The sequence below is a fragment of the Meles meles genome, chromosome 5 (assembly GCF_922984935.1).
Source record: "Meles meles chromosome 5, mMelMel3.1 paternal haplotype, whole genome shotgun sequence".
In the NCBI taxonomy this organism is placed as follows: domain Eukaryota; kingdom Metazoa; phylum Chordata; class Mammalia; order Carnivora; family Mustelidae; genus Meles; species Meles meles.
Genome location: NC_060070.1, coordinates 16,400,344 through 16,417,008, shown reverse-complemented (window position 1 = coordinate 16,417,008; position 16,665 = coordinate 16,400,344). Strand labels below are relative to the sequence as shown.

General features: G+C 45.2%; 1 protein-coding gene across 3 annotated transcripts in view; it reads left to right on the top strand.

Moving 5' to 3' along the window:
• The first annotated feature begins 1,070 nt into the window (after nt 1–1,070).
• The window catches only part of PLEKHG1 (pleckstrin homology and RhoGEF domain containing G1), a 220,602-nt gene continuing 205,007 nt past the window's right edge, over nt 1,071–16,665 (top strand). For 2 of the 3 annotated variants that reach the window (XM_046004915.1, XM_046004914.1), the window contains exon 1: nt 1,127–1,242. The gene's annotated coding sequence lies outside the window, so the exon portion shown is untranslated. Of the gene's footprint in view, nt 1,243–16,665 lie in introns of all 3 variants that reach the window. The other variant, XM_046004917.1, reaches the window with a different exon arrangement.

Genomic DNA, 16,665 nt, shown 5'->3' with positions numbered 1-16,665 from the left:
CATAAACTGGGCATTGTTGGGAGAGAACAGTGACACTGTGTAGCCTTACTGCACAAAACCTTGTTTCCAATCTTTATTTTGCTCTCCATAATCATGTACATGCACAAAAGCCGATGAAAAGGGAAAGTAAAAAAAACAGTAACAGCTAACATGTACCTAGGCTTTATCATCCAGGCTTGGACTCCTAAGACCTTCCTGCGCATTACCTTGCTTAAATCACACACAGCAGCTCTGGGGTAGGCACTACCATTACTTATCCCCATTTTACAGATGGGGGAACTGGGGCACAGAGGCGGTAACTAATTTGCTCAAGGTCATATAGCTAATAACTGGTAACACTGAAGGTCTGTAAACAAGTAATATGAGAATGCATCCCTACAAATTACAAAACCTAATGGAGTCCATAGGCACACATGATCTATCTGCTTTGGATGGGATAAGTGTTAAGAAATCACTTCGCCTGCCTTTGACCGTCATCCTAGGCACCTTTGACTGAAGTCATAATTCTACTACAGAGCCGGCGCCTTTAAACATTTATCAGGCTATTTCAAAGGTTAGTCGTCGTCTTCGCTCCTTTTCACTTTTACTTTCTCTAAGCAAAGGTTATTTGGTACATTAACTTAGGTGATTAGGGTAATAATGTCTGGAAACCTGAGCTTCTCCCCTCTTTTTACATAGCATAACCCCAAAGCTTCTGTGCAGTACTAGAATGTTGACTTAAAAAATGATCTTTGGTATTATTTTAAGGAAATCGTATGGGAAATTATCACGTCCAAGAGAAAGCTAGACCCGAGGATCCCGGAAAATGAAGAAAAATGATGTGTCTGCGAAAACGGTAGCTGGGATTAAAAAAAAAAAAAATCCCCCAGGGGTTGTAATTTGACTGCACTCGTTGGCAACGCTCCAGGGACAAGTCCAAGTGCTTAATCTCGCTCTTGGGCTCTCCCCCTCCTCCTCCCCACCTTGCTCGCCCGGGGGCTGCGGGGAGGAGGGACCGAAGATCCGCTGCTCTGGGCGGCGGAGCCGGCATCTCGGCGCTGGGAGGGGCGGGCCCGGGCGCGGCCGAGCCGGGGAGCGCGGCCGAGCGGCGGGGCCGAGCCGAGGAAGAGGAAGTCCGAGCCGGAGCGGCGGCGCAGGGCGCGCGGCGGGCGCGGGAGCCGGAGTCGGAGCCCGCGCAGTGCAGCCTCACCTTCCCCGCCGACCTAGAAGCTCGGCCTCCGCGGAGGAGACGCCCCTCTCCGGGTAAGCGCCGGTTTCGCCCCGACACCCGGGGTCCTTTTCCAGGGATGGGACCGCTCGGCGGGAGCCCCGGGGAACGAGGAGGGGACCCAGGGACCCTCGGTCCGGCACCCCAATCCGCAGGTGGCGGCGAGCGGAGGGTGGTGTCCGGGCCCCCTCTCCCCTGCGCGCTCCCTCCGGGGTGGGAGCAGACGGTGTTCCCGGAGCGCGTCCCCGCCGCCGGGACGCGGGACCGGTCGCTGCCTGCCGCCGCCTGGAGGGGGCGACCCGCGGCCGCCCGGGCTCGGGGCTCCGGGTTCCCGGGTCCCCGAGTCCCGGCCCCAGCCCGAGCGCAGCCTTGATCTGCCGGTCCCGCGCTCCAGCCCCTCCGCCTAACCCGAGAAGGAGTTTCTGCCTGCACCCAGGAGTGTTACAAAAACCCAACCCCACAACTCAAACTGGATCGTCCGAAAACGGGACGCGACTGCCAGACACTCTAGGTCAACCCCCCAACACCGGTCCCGGCGCCTGGCCTCCCAGGACCGGCGAACTGCGGTGGGAGAAGGAGGCCGTGGCGCTGCCTTTGGCTTGAGGGACCCCTGCCTTTGTAGGGACTAGCCTTGGTTGGTGTCCCGGCTCTGCAAGAAGCTCCCTGGGGGGTGGGGAGTTGAGGTGGCTTGTCCGTAATTGGGGTAAATGGCAGCACCTGGTCCGCTGGGACGCTGCGGACCTCCTGGCCTCGACAGGGTCTGCGGGGGATGCCCAAAGCCCAGGCCCTCTTTGTGTCCTCTGTTGAGAGTCTGTTTCCTAAACCAGAAGCCAAGGAGATTCTAACCGGCAGAAGTTAAGCTGTTACATTTCTGCCGGTTCCTTGGAAACAATGAGATGGATGACTTTTTTAAGCGCGCCTTGGAGTCTTGCTTGTAGCGCCGGCCTTGTGTTAAGTTCTGGTCCTTAACGCTCCGTTTGTACCGCCCTCAGGTGGCCTGGGCTACTGCACAGATTTCTGAAATCACTGAGTGGGAGTCCCGGGGAAAGGCTGTTTCCAGCAGGTGTCTAAGCGGAGCTGGGTGTGTGTGTTGGGGGGTGGGGTGGGGGGGTCCCGCGAGCTGGATACCGAGCTACCCTGCGTTTCGTATGTAAACCAAGAGGAGTCCAGAATGTTGACTCGAGGTCAAATGTGTCATCTCACCGAATTCCAGGCCCAGAGAGGTCGTGTAAATGCTATGAAAATAGTTATCACGTGTGAAAATCAGCTTCTTCTGGCTTCTCAGTTTCTGGAGTTGGCTGACTTTTCAAGAATCTATAGGCTTTGGACTTTGATTAGACGCTGTTAAAACATTTCCAAGCCCGTCGTGTCCGGGGAATAAGAAAACTTTTCTAACTTGGAGACCTGAGCGGGCCATTCCATCTCTGGTGCCCTTGGCTTTAACCCGATGACAAAGTGATCTACAGGAACCAGATAGTTTCTCAAGCTTCACGCTCACTCCGCTTCCCCCACCCTCCAGTGATATTTATTTGGGTGACAAAATTCAACCCTTACATAGAAAAGGGATGGTTTGATATATGATCCTTTCCCGTCTTTGAATCTGGATTCCTAATTCTTCACTTTTTGTCCTATTTGAGGCCCCTAGGGAGGCCACTAAACCACTTGACGATATGTCCCCAGAGATGTCCCATCTTGCTGACCTCATCCCTAGTAGGTCATCCGCAGCCTGACGTTCCCTTTCCGTCCTACATACGCTCCAAAGCTCTCTGTGGAGGGGCAAAGTGAGAAAATCATCTGGCAGTCCGATCCGTGACAGATTCATGCTTTCCCCGATGGGTTTTCCCTGCTCATCTCCATCTTCGCTATGGGCACCAGTTCTTGTAGTGACTTGAATATGGGTGATGCTACCAGATACAAGCTCAACTATTTCCCTGGGAGACTCTGTCTGTGCTTCAAAGGGATAAAGCGGTCACTTTGAAACAAATCAATAGAAAGCAGCAATGTCATTTTTCAAAAATAACCCGTACTCTTTTGTTCTCCTCTGAGGATATGATTTTTGAGTGATTTAATTAAGATTTAATGGTTCGTAGCCTGACATATACATATGGGGAAAGCTTGAGTAGCCCTGAGTCTTTGGAGCTCTTAGGAAACTAAAAGCAATTTCTGGATCTATGCTCTGAATCTTTTTTTTTTTTTTAAGATTTTATTTATTTATTTGACAGAGAGAGAGAGCAGTAGACAGAAGGAGGGAGAGGGAGAGGGGGAAGCAGGCTCCCTGTTGAGCAGAGAGCCCAAGGCACAGGTCTCCATCCTCCATCCCAGGACCCTGGGATTATGACCTGAGCCCAAGGCAGACTCTTAACCGACTGAGCCACCCAGGTGTCCCTGTGCTTTGATTCTTAACGGTTGCAATCCACTTTTTGCAGGCTTCTCCCTCCTGTTTTCATTGCTAGTGGTTGGTCTTTTAAGGAATGATCATCTTTTAATCCTTCTGCAGGGATGTTTAGATGCATGGAATGTTAAGGCTAGAATGGATCCTGGATGATCTAGGTGAGTCCCTACATCTTAAAGGTTTTGGAAAGCACGAGTAGGGAAGAACCAAGTGTCCTGGAACAAACTGACCTGTGAATGAAATTTGCCTCTCCGCAGCTCATTAGCTGAGACCTTGACCCTGCTAAGGAAATTATTTAGATGTAGATTATTTTATAACCAGGAAAATGTAACAATTATATGTGGTCACTCTGTCTGAATTATCTCACCTTTACTCATTTCTTCCTCTGTAAATTTAGGAAATAATGACTCTCCCCTGGGGAGTCACGCTGAGCATAGATGATTATTCATGAGACAATCCATTGTAAGTGTTTGCAACATTGTATGCTTTAAAGGTGATTATTGTTGATAAACCAAGCCCCAGGAGTGGGTGTTTTTTCTGGAGGCTGCAAAGCTCTCTACTAGCAGAACTGTGATTTAAACCAGGTTCACTTGTCTTTGCCCCAGGTTATATTATCTAGAAATGATGGTGGCATAGGGATATATGTTTTATTAAATGCAATGGTTCATTCTTTCAGGCTCTTTTGTCTTCGGAAAAACATGGTTCCTAAAGCAAAATGGTCACGTATGCAGGCAGGTATGGAAATGGAAACATTTTCTAGAAAAAGACTGTAAGCAGCTGAGCACTTGCAGGTGGCAGGCATCTCAACTACTAATGTTTCATCACAGCCTCCATCAATCTTAATAAAACGAAAAAGCTGACACCAAACCGTTTGGGCAGTCAGAGCCATGGGCATCCGTGCCAAGTAGAACTTATGATTAGAGAGCCAGCTTTCAAGTAATTAAGAGAAGACCACATTCAGCTTTTCATTGCTCACGCTGATGAAAAGCAACAGATGTGTTAGCAAAGATAATAGAAGTGTAGCTAATCCTCCTAGTGGGGGTGGTGGTGGCAGGTCTGTTTGTAGGACAACAGGGCCACAGGTTACCTGGATGCTGTAGAACTTCCAGTATGCCTGGGTGATTCCTCTCCCAGGGACCAGGAGTTGACGGTCTATCTAGAATAGTTTTCATGTTTGAGTCATGCTTTGCTACCTTCTCAAACTGTATACATAAGGGTACCCCCCCAAAAAATGTTTTTCTGCTGAGATAGAAGCAAGTAGAAATTTCCAAGCCTAAACATCTTCTTCTGGTAAATATTGAATTACTGTTTGATGGAAAGCTAAAGGGTGTTACATTCATGGATCCGAAAACCCATAACCTTTTTCTTCCTTCCCTCATCCCATATAATCCTGGAGAAAAAGTCAACTTGAAGCCTGCAAGGTTAAGTTTTGAAAAAGACTGCAGCTACATCCGCTTGATGTACTAACCCGAGGGGAGGAGAGTCAGGGTTATCACGGGTCTTTAATTAAGAAAGTTGTTTTGGTAAGCTTTAATAACCAGGCGGCTGCGGGCCTTCCGAAGCCACTTCCCACCAGCACGAGGAAAGGTAAAGCCGTCACAGCAGTTGGCCAAAAGCTAGCAAGCCCTTGAGTGTAAGGAGAACATCTTCTTAAAATATCAAAGGCAACGTTGAAATGGGTGTGAGTCTAACAATTGGCTAAAAATTTAGAATTCTCAGAAGAGGAATTCCTAGAGCAATAAATCATCATCCATTGAATTGGCTTTCATTTCTGAGATGGTAAATGGGTCTACTTCTCTACGTGTCTCGTCACATTAGACACTCATTCAGATGACCTGTGTCGGAACAGAGATGGAGGAGGATAAGAAGAAGTTCTAGATGGTAATTTTTTTTTCCATAAAGAGCCAGATAGTAAGTATTTTCTGGTACCTGTAAGCCCATGCCACATACTCTTTGTGTTGGAGAGGGGAGTGTTGTCTATTTACAGTCCTTTAAAAATATAAAAATCGATCTTTCCTTGACTGCCATGTAAGACTGGCTGCAGGTTGGCCTTGACCTGTAGCCGTAGTTGGTCACCTCTGTCCTAAATGAAAGAGGCTATGTTTGTGGTATCCGTCAGTATTTCTGCAGAAACCCGAAGTAACAAATGTAATGGGTTCTAAGCTGGCTCAGTAGAAATGGACTTAGAATCAAATCTCCGTTGTCATTCATTTTCCAGTCATCTCGATTTTCTCTTTACACTAGCCTTAGCAGTCTGTTCCGCGTGGCCATCAATTGATGTGAGAATGGCCATGCCAAATTTCAATATTTTCCCTTGAGTTGGATGCTGAATGGATGAGAATCTCGGCTGAGATGGAGAAAAGCCCAAACTGAAATGGGTTGTTGATGAAGAGTACTGATCCTATGAAATGAAGATCAAGCCCCCCAGCATGGCACCCAAGGCCCTTGTATTTACTTTTCTTCTAACACCTCCCATGTATACTCTCTGTCCCTATCAGTCCAGGTAACTCACAGAGCCCTAAGTGGGCTATGCTGTCTCTCATCAAAGGTGGAACCCTTCTATTCAAAGTTGAAATATACATCACTTCCATGGAGACTTTCCTCGTGCTCGCTTCGGCAGCACACATACCATGGAGCCTCTCCTCATCTTATTAGGCAGAGATTAGACACCTGTACTTCTTTACTAACATAGGACCTTACACTTGAAGCACTTGGAAGGACAGAGGGATGTGATGATCCCCAGTAGACAAATACTCCTTTTCAAGGGTGGGAGTCTGTAGCTTTAGCGATCTTCCCATATAGCTCTGGACATGTACAGAAGTATTTCCAGGCTTTGTGTGTGATGCACAGAGTAGCATGGTATCTACAGGTCTGGTTTTTGAAGTGAGGTTGTGCCAAGGTCTAGTCCTGGCTTCTCCACTTAAGCTACCATCTGCTGTCCCATCTTTAGAGTAGATAATAAGAATGACCTCTAAATTGCTAGGATGAAATGAGATTTGCCTCCGTAAAGCATTTAGTTCAGGGTCTGACATGTAGTAATTGCTCAATAAATGGTAACTTTCCTTCATTCCATTCAGAATTTACCATGTCTAGGATGATGCTTGATCCAGTTCTGGGCATAGTGGTGAACATAAGTGATGTGGTCTCCATGGAGATAGGATACCAAGGGGGAGGAATCAGAGTGTTGGGTGGGCCACCTTAGACCGGGGCTCCAGGAAGCCTCTCAGAGAAGGTAATGTGTAAACTGTGACTTGAATGATAACGGTGAGTTCCTGTCTCATCAAATCCAAGATACTTGTGAAAGACACCATCTTTGAAGGTCCCACTAAGAGCAAATGGTGTCAATAAAATTGACAACCCTCTCCTATAAGATACATCCCTAAGTTGTGAAAAACGTACATCTTAACATCAAGTACATGTATCGATATTTGATATGTGTTGATATTTGTTGCTAAGCAACTATTCATGGAATACATTAGGGATGCTCTATGGTTGCATGCAAGATTGGAGCCAATGGTTTACATTCTGAGTTTCTCTCTTCTGTTTCATAGCTCTGAAAGGATGACTTGGATTCATCAAAGATAAAGACTATAGTAAATTAAGACATTGTGAGACACTTCAGACTTTTGTGAGCTGATCTGTTTTTAAAATAGTTTAAAACTTCCACTTCGATCCTTTAAATGAACAAATTGTATTAGAGAATCCTGTCTACGTGGAATTGACCTACACATACCTTGGGTAGAAGTGAAGTCGAGTGGCTTCTGCAACTGGATAATTCCTTTTGGCAGCTGTCTGCGGGGATTAATGCACATAAATGCCTTTCTAGGGGCAATGAAGACATTAGCTGGAGCTTATGTCCTTCAGTTTTCTAGAGTTAATTTAACATAAATATTCCTTCTCTCCTCTGTCTCCTGAGGGGCTAATCATTGCTCTGACCAAGTAGGTCCTTTCTGATAATGAAGTGAAAGGGGCTCCATTTAGAATCAGCCCCCTTTTCTCCTCTGGCAAGTCTCCAGGTTTTCAACACTCCTAAGAATGTTCTCTTCCTGTATTTCCCCACCCTCCACCCTGTTCAGAGAGTAAAATGCTCCTGAAGTCTTTTCTTTCTGACCACCCTCCTCCCTTGTCAAAGTCTTTTTCTGCACCCAGTGTGGACTCTTCCTGTCTCTCTTTCCTTGTCCAGCTCTCCCCATTTGTCCAAGATTCTTTTAACTCCTTGGTTTCTGAATGGATGACTTCTGAATGGAGCTTTGACAATACTTGGCTATTTCTAGCTGTCATAAAAGTGTGCTTTCAAGCTGTTTTGTATGAAATTCATATCCAAATCCATAGCACTCAGTGGCATGCTGTTCCCCTGAGCATCGTATCTTCCTGGGGTCTGTCCCTTTGAGCCCTCCCCTCTTCCGGTGGTCCACTGAAGCCCAGTAAAGTCCCCTTCCACATTCCGCCTGACCAGGAGGGGCAGTCACTGCTTATCCAAGGAGGAAACAAAGTGCAGACCTTTTCCTCTTCCTTCCTCCACCTTCCTCGATGGAAGCCCTGGGGTTTTAGGAGGTCTTCAGAATCCATACCAACTCTAGCTCCTCGCAACTCTAGCTCCTCGAGTCCTCGCAAACAAGTAGATGCAAAGGAAAGGTCATTCGTACACATTCCAGGGATGCACGTGAACCAGCCCAGGCTTAGGATGATTTAAGGCTGCTCCAGTCTGTGACTAGAAAGCTGGTTGGGGTGGCGGGGCAAAGGGGGGAGACGTGAGGCCACGAGGAAGGTGTGGGGGCACTGAACTGAGGCCATCACAGAGTTCAGCTTCCTGGGGCTGTGTGATTACACACGGTCTTCAAACACTACCATCTGTGCTTCTCCGACGTGCCAGGCAAGAGGGAAAACTGTAATCTGGAGCATAAATATACCATCCTGTGTTTGTTCCCTTTAAACCATGTAAACCTGTCATTAGGTTAAGCATCTGTGCTGTGCTAAAATGTTATCGCCGCCTCAAAGGAGGGTACGGTAGCTGGTCTGAAACAGCTTACAGTCTAAATATCTAACTATCTCATGCCTCTTAAAATGTGAGTCAACTAAACACATGAATTATGGATCCTAAGAGTCAGACCCAGGAATGTAGGATTACCTCGCAGGGGACAGCAGAGCATAACAGAGACGTAGACTCTAGAAGTTAGGTTGGGGTTTTTTTTGTTTGTTTGTTTGTTTTAAGAAAAGCGTTCTCTTACCTTATGCCTTTGCCATCATAGATCAGACTTTTTGGAGAGTGCCGAGGAATAATGGGGGAGAGGCACTAAGGGTAATGACGTGGGCAGGAGACAGATGGAAATTGGGCACGTGGATGGGCTGCCTGGGATTGGCTGTGTCTAGAAAGTGCTTGGGGAAATGTTTGGAAGCTTCTGGAATATCGTTATGGAGCAAAATCTTGGTGGTCTTGGCATTTTTCCACTATTCTTCCCTGTGTATATGAGATAAATGCTTATTTTTCCCTCTCTCCTTTAACAGTTGTTTGGGTTAAGCTCTAAGGAATGCCATTTAATCACAATATTTAATGATATCTGATCTTGAAGCTAAAATGGTAAGGAATGTAAAGTGAAAATAATGTCTTGTGGTCCAAGGAACCCTGTGGCCCCTGGTGTACCCTGTCACAAGACATTACCTCTAGCAACTTACAATCCGGATGACTTCCAGAAAGTGTCATCATTATAGAGCACCCATTTTTTTTGTTATTTCCTTTTAGAAGTTACTCTGCTATGAAAGCGAATATCATGAAGTTCTAAAAATCGATTTGTCACAAGCCCCACAATAGCAATGCCTTTCAAAATCTAGAATTCCCCCGAGGAGCAAAAAGAGATTTATTTCGCTTTATGGTCTACATATTGAGAGGTGATACTATTTAATCTAGCGCTGTAGTTCGAGAAATTTCAAACAGGAAGCTAACAGGTATTTGTTTTTACCTTCTTATATAAATGAAGAAGAAAATACCTGTCTGTAGCACCTAAAGACATAAGAGCTAGTGAGAGCGAGCCTGAAAGTCCCCTTGGTTTTGGATTACTGATATATGCAATAAACATGCTTGGCAAACAGTCAGGAACTGTATACCATATACTGATGAGAAGATTCGTATTTGATACTCCAAGATGCAATCAAATATCATACTCCCTTGCTCTCTTTGCTTCCTTATTGTGGTACTAGTTCAAACACTCTTTCTGTGGCACTAATTATGGGGAAAATGGTATGCATGGAGAAGATTAACTTGTTTTTCTCAGGTTTGAATCCTCAGAGTTGAGATGGGGGAATAGCCTGGAACTGGGCACTTTACATGTCATTTAGAAGTTATTTGAAAATACCTTCAGTAATGGGGATAAAACCATATAATGAAGGTGTTAGGAGATTTAAACGTGCAGTGTGTGTGCGCTGCCTCGTAAATAATAAGCCCTTGCTAAATAGAGGCTCATTTACTGTGTTCGCTGGGTGTCACCCTGTAGTTTTATTCCCCGCTACTAGACCCTGGAACAACAGACCAACATGACCATGACCGAAGCAAAAGTCAGTGGTATGACAGAGGGAAGAACAACACATTTTTTTGGTTTGTTTTACTGTAGTAGAGACATGATATTCATTATACTTGAACATTCCAATGAGAATTAGTTTATTCAACAAAGATAATTTCCTAAATTCTGGGGATATGTTGAACAAAACAGACCAAATCTGGAATGAAGGGAAAACTCTTTGTGACGAGTGCTATAAAGAAAAGAATATAGGAAAAATAAAAAAGAAGAAGAAGAAAAGAATATAGGAAAAATGCCTCAGGGGTGGGGTGCTGTCTTTGCCTGAGGGTCTAAAGGACCTATCTGAGCTGGTTACATTGAGCTGAGCCATAAGTAACAAGTGACCCTGAGAAGATCTGAGGGAACAACATTCTGGGGGAGGGGGGTGAGGACCTAAGAGAAACAAACTTGGTGAGTTCTAGAAAAGGAAAGGCAGGCTGTGTGTGAGCAATAGGAGAGCAGCAGTGGTGGGAGATGAAGCTGGAGGGGCAGGCAGGCAGGACCTGGATGGTATGGATTTTTCTATTATCAGAGGTCTTTACCATGGCTTAAAAGCGCAAAGCACTTCAAACTGGAAGGTCTGAAGCAGGGGAGTGACCTAATATGATTAATGGCCAATCATCACTCCGGCTTCTGTGCGGAGAAAGGACCACAGTGGCAAGTTCTGGAAACAGGTAGAACAGTTGGGGCGCTATCGTAACAGTCCAGAGGATGCTCGCAGAGGAGGTGGTGAGAAGCGGGTTGATTCAGAGCTGGAGTGCCAGCCAAGATGGTACAGCTCAAGGAGAAGGAGGTTATGGCGATTAGGAGGCAGCTTGGCTACTGTTACTTGTTTTGACCTTCCTGCTTACCAGTCCCCACCTTCAGTTCCGTAGCCCTCTCTCTTTCAGCTCCCCTGGGTGGGGACCCCAGAGCAGCACATGGCTAGTGCTCTCTGTGACTGATCACCTCACCTCCCCCTAAAGCCCTTCACAGCCAAATACCCCCTTCCTTCCAGCTCCTCAGCCCCCTCATTATCTCATTTCTCACACTTCCAGCGTGGTATTTTCGATAACCATTTAGTTGGTCTGCCTTCCCTCACTAAACTGTGAGCTCCTTGACAGCAAAGGCTTGAACAAAATACTTTTTCTTCTACTGGTTGAAAGGAGCACCAAGAAATTTGGGCAAAAATCTTCGTTTTCACAAATTGGTGGAAAAAAGGAAATTCTGAGTAGGCAGCGAAATATTTGAAGGAGGAGGAGGACGAGGAAGGAAAAGAGAAAAAAAGAAAAGAAAATGAAAGGAGGAGGGAAACCCACTAGAGAAATGTGGAGGTTCTCTGATTTAATGCTTCATGAAGGTTTTTTTTTTTTTTTTTTAAGGAAAGTGTATTCAAATGATTTTTTGCAACAGGCATCCGGTAGTTATTGGTTCGAAAGTTGCCTAGGTCTGCAGTAAATGTGGTACTCTATAAATATGTAGGTTCGTTGCCTGTCTTTCACCGGTTTATAGTGTACTTGGGAGCTCAGCAGTGTTTATTCTGGAACAGAAACAACTATCAGAGAAATTGTAGTGGTAAGAAGTCTCCAATGTTCCAGCAGTTGAGTGATGGATCTGCATTTCCAGACAGGATATTACCCTATGCCAGCTCTGTAAACACGCTTCCTAATGCCGGGGGAGGGCACCTCAGACCTTCTGGTAGGTCGTGAATTTCCTGGGGTGTAGAGATTATGCCGTATTCATCCTGGAATTCCCCTTACGGGGAGCATGGTCAGTAGGCGCTCTTGACCTTTAATCAATTGTTCAACTTAAAAGTTTGGTCCGGCTCTTGATTTCCACTGTAAAGTGGGATTGAGAAGTCGGATGTTCAATGTTAAATGTGTGGGTTTGGGATGAAAACCTTAATTCTAGCTTACCAACTTTGAGATTAGACTTGTAAAAACAAGTTTGAGAAGTCTGTATTTATTATTCTCATATTCAGAATTTAGCACTCTTACTGGAAAAAAAAAAACCCGATATGACTTAATCACATTGTTTTATGTTATTTTAAGGGGGGCAAGGATTGTTCTGTTATTTGCCAATTTAACGTACTAAGACAGGTCTTCGAATGATCCCATCATGTTAGAAGGGAATGGATTCTGGTAGCCTCGTTTTAGTGACTAGGTCTATTAGGAAATAATAAAATGAAATTTCTTTTAGAATATTCTGATTTAAATTTTCTGGCTCAGGTAGGGAGGCCTTACTGTGTTTCAAAAGAAATCAAGAGAAAAACTGCAGTGGGCTTGTCCAAGCCTCCCACTTATTTGCATGCCTCCTGGGATTTACATGTTGGCTTTTGCACAATTGATTCAAAGTCACCCACCCAGAATCAGACTCATAATCTCTCTTTCCAGACCCACCTCCAACTTCCTGGGGTTGTTTTTTTTCCCTCCTTTTCCAATTCTTAGTGAATAGCACTGTAACTCACTGGTCAGGGCAAGCCATGTTCTTCGCTCTCCTGCCTTCGCTCTCCAATCAGTTAGCAGTGACTTCCTGAACAGTTCTCAACCCACATTCACTTATGCATGTTCCCGTCCCATCCTATTAGACACTTACCTCTTGCCTAGACGGTTCAGATAATTCTTGAGCCAACACTGACTGATGTATTTAGAACACAAATTTGGCCGGTGAATACCTTGTCATAGGGGCACATTGTAATGGCTTAACCCAAAGGAAGGGTTGATGGTAGGACTAAGGTAGAGATAAAAGTTCCAGATAGAGAACCTTTAGCATTGCTGTGGTCACATTCCCCCCATCTCAGGTCCAGTAGGATAGGCATACTCCGCGGGCTTTATGTCCAGAACATCCAGAATCTTACTTCTCATAGACTTCACTGCTCCCACTGGGTCCAACTCCTTTGCCCTCTGTCCCTGGATTAGTGCAATAGGTTCTTAACAGGTCTCCCTGCTTAGATCCACAGTCTCTACTATCTCTTTTCTACACAGCAGCCAAAGTGATCCTGTCCATAGGTTGGCTAATGCAAATGCCCCTCATGGTTTCCCAACTCAATTAGGGACAAAAGAAATCTGTAAAATAGACTCTGAGACCCTCCCCAGTTGGCCCTTCTTCCCATCTTTCTCTTTAATCCCATCTCCTGCTCTTACCCACACACTCACTCTGCCTTGGCTCACTGGCCCTTTGCAGTTCCCACATATGCCAAACAAGCCCCAGCCTTGGAGTGTTTTCGTGACCTCGGCCTGGAAAATTCTTCCCTGGATATCAAAGCCTTACTGTCTTTCTGTTTGCAGTTCCCTGCTCGAGTATCCCCTTATCAAAGAAGTCTTCCTCATCATGCTTTAGAAACTAGGAGCCCCCACACCCTGCAAGCCATATCCTTCCTACCCTCCTTCATTTTTATTCTTGGCATTTATCAACACCTAACAAAGGATATATTTGTTTCTTATCTGTTCTTCATGAGAAGAGAGGCTTTGTGTTGTTTTCATTCTATTTCCAATGTTTTAGAACAGTGCCGGACACAGAAGCTTATACATTTTCGAATGAATCCATATCACCATTACCATCTCTGGCCTCTAAGAAAGGTAGGTTCTGGTTATCTGATACTGTTAGTCCCCATTCTAGAACAAGATCAGCAACCGAAGGTGTTGTGTGTGAATGCGGGGGAGTGGGTAGGTGAATACTTAGGAGTAGAAATGGTGAGAACCTGCCCTGTGATTCCACTTTTTCCATTCCTGCGCTCGTGTTCCTGGGCTTCCAAGGACATTTCCTTAGGCGGTCCCCTGGGCCAATTGTCTGCCCTCTAGCGCCATCTTACCCAGAAAGCTTTACTCTTGGCTGTTCTCCCATATCTGCCCTCGACTCCACCCAGGTTGCTTCCCCACACCCTGCCCCACTCCTCCACAGTGCCCACAGAACCAAATAAAATCTCACATGGTGCACACTCAAAAAATACCAAGTCACTGCTTGACATTTAGGTCTACTGGTTTGCCCTTCATTATCCAGTGCTACATACCCATCAAAACAGGCAGTGTGGTGTGATGCTTAAATGTGTAGATTCTGGAGCTGGACTACCCGGTTCCACGCCAGGTTCCCCCACTCAGAGTTGGCATGACTTTGGACAAGCTGACAAGCAATCTGTCTTCCCTAGCTGAAGGGCAGCACCTCATAGACAAGGGAAACACTGCCAGCCCCCAGGCCTAGGCTGAGGATCAAATCCGGGTCATTCTTTCTCATGCTTGCTTACAAAGCCTACTTCTAGCATCCAGAAAATGCTAGTAAATGCTAGAAAGCATTAGCATTTCTTTAAAACCAGCATCTTTTGGAAAACCCAAATTGCTCTCTTTTTTCCTCAGAAAACCAGATGTCCCTTAATTACCGTGTTAATCAGCTTCATGTATATTAATCCTTAGCCTGATATGGATTATCAACTCATCCATGTCTTATTAATTTATATATATATATAACATATATATAATATTACATGCATTTAGAAATATTTTATTTATCTTCCCTCTTCTCAGCATTTCCCTCCTCCCTTCCTTTCTTTATTTTTCCTACATAGCACATCTTTCCTGTCTGATTGACACATTGTAAATTACTGTTTATTTTTTTGAGCTCCTCAGGAAGGAATCTCTCTTCTAATTAAAGAAATTTCCAATTACACACCAGTAGAGAAAATAGTATGATGAACCCCCATGTACCCATTTTGCAGATTGAACAATTATAATTGCCAATCTTGTTTCATGTCTTTCCCCATGAACCTTCTGCTCCGTAGCAATGAAAGCAAATCCCAGATATCATGTTGTTTGACTCAGAAATATCTCAATATATATTTCCAATGGATAAGAACACTTTTCCAGAATAGCCACCAATTAATTAATATGCCTACTAAAAATACCAGTAGTTCCTTAGTATCTGTTCTTTCTCCATCTGTACTCAAATTGCCCTGTTGGAACAGTGGTGTTTTTCTGCCTGTTTTATTTGCTGCTACTTCCCACCAAAGTAGCCAACAGCCACGGCAGTATTGATCTGCGTGACTGGCTAAGTTGTATTCTTGAATTTTATACACGGTGATTGCGATCTTGGGCTAATGAAAGAAAGCCCACTTCGCTCATAATGTAGCTGAGGCATAATTCTGTCTAATGTTTACACATCTCATAGAACTGACACCAGAGTCTTTAATGAGTTCTCAGTTGGGACGGACCATTGTTAAACCTGCTTCTCTTGTCTCAGCGGATGTGAAATTCTCTCTCTTTTCACCTTCTTGAACAGGGAATGAAGATAGCCTGGGTTCACACTTCTCAAGCTGAATGGACTGTCCTTGAACATGAACTGTACTACTTACCTGCTGTTTCTTCTTCCATAAAGTGGGGGATAAGGATAACTACTACATAGGATGGTGAGGACCATGTGATGATGGCAGATAAACTGTGACACGGTGCTTGGCCTTTAGCACCTGTTTAATGAACAATCGAAATCTCTCCCTGGTCATGAAGCCATGGTTGTTGGCCGTCTCCAAGGCAAGAGTCCCCAGGAGAGAGAGTAAGCCCCCCAAAAGTTGACTGGGGGCAGGGGACTACTGAGTGGAAGGTGGCCCTCAGCAGGGCTTTTCCCCAGGACTTCCAGCCCCTCCATCCAGACTTTCTCTCTTTCCTATTCAGGTTGGCCCTTTAGGGTTTCTTACTTTTTCTGGGGTCTCCTGCAGAATAGGAAATCAGTGCTTTGCTTTTACTTCTGGGCACTTCACTGCCCTTTCAGGGGTGACTTTGAAGAGCTTTTACTGCTGACAGTGAGATTGAAAGACATCCTCAGAGTTCTACCTTTTCTTTTGAGTAAACCCTAGGGAAAAATAGTTGCATGAAAATAGATTTGGGGCTTTCTTGAATGAATGACTAGGTTACACTATAGATTCCTAACTAAGGAAGATTGTTTTCAAGCCCACTGAGCTCCCTCATGAATCTGGGGACACAACCGGTCTTGTCAATGACATGTCAGCAAATCAGTTCTCTTAATGAGCTTAGATACAAGGTCCGTTTTTCCTCTCCATCATTCATCTAATACATGGACATGCCTTCTCGGTTTCATGACTCAAAAGAGCTTCCCTCTATTTCCAAGATTGTGCCTTGCTCTGAGGCAGATGAGCTTGGTATCTGAGGTGAACAAGGCTTTGTATAACCTACAGTCTCTGCGTAGCTCAATCTCTCTCCACAGCACAGAGAGGTTCAGTGTTAGATCCAGCTCTGGTAGCTTTACCAGAACATACACCCGTGAGCCCTCTTCTGCATTCTGTGTCTGTGGCCCCTCCCCTCACACCAACCCCCAGTACAATCCAGAGTCTTCTGTTTGCTCTTGCTTGGCCAATTTCACCCTCTGAGAGCTGGCATCTGCTTTATTTCCTTCCTTCTCCATTGCAACGCTCCTCTTTTCCAAATATTAGTGGAAATTTTGTAATATGCAAATATTTAAATTCTCACAACAGGGCAAATATACAGATGGAAATTCGCAAAGGCTAGAATTCACTGTGAGAAGAATCAGAATGA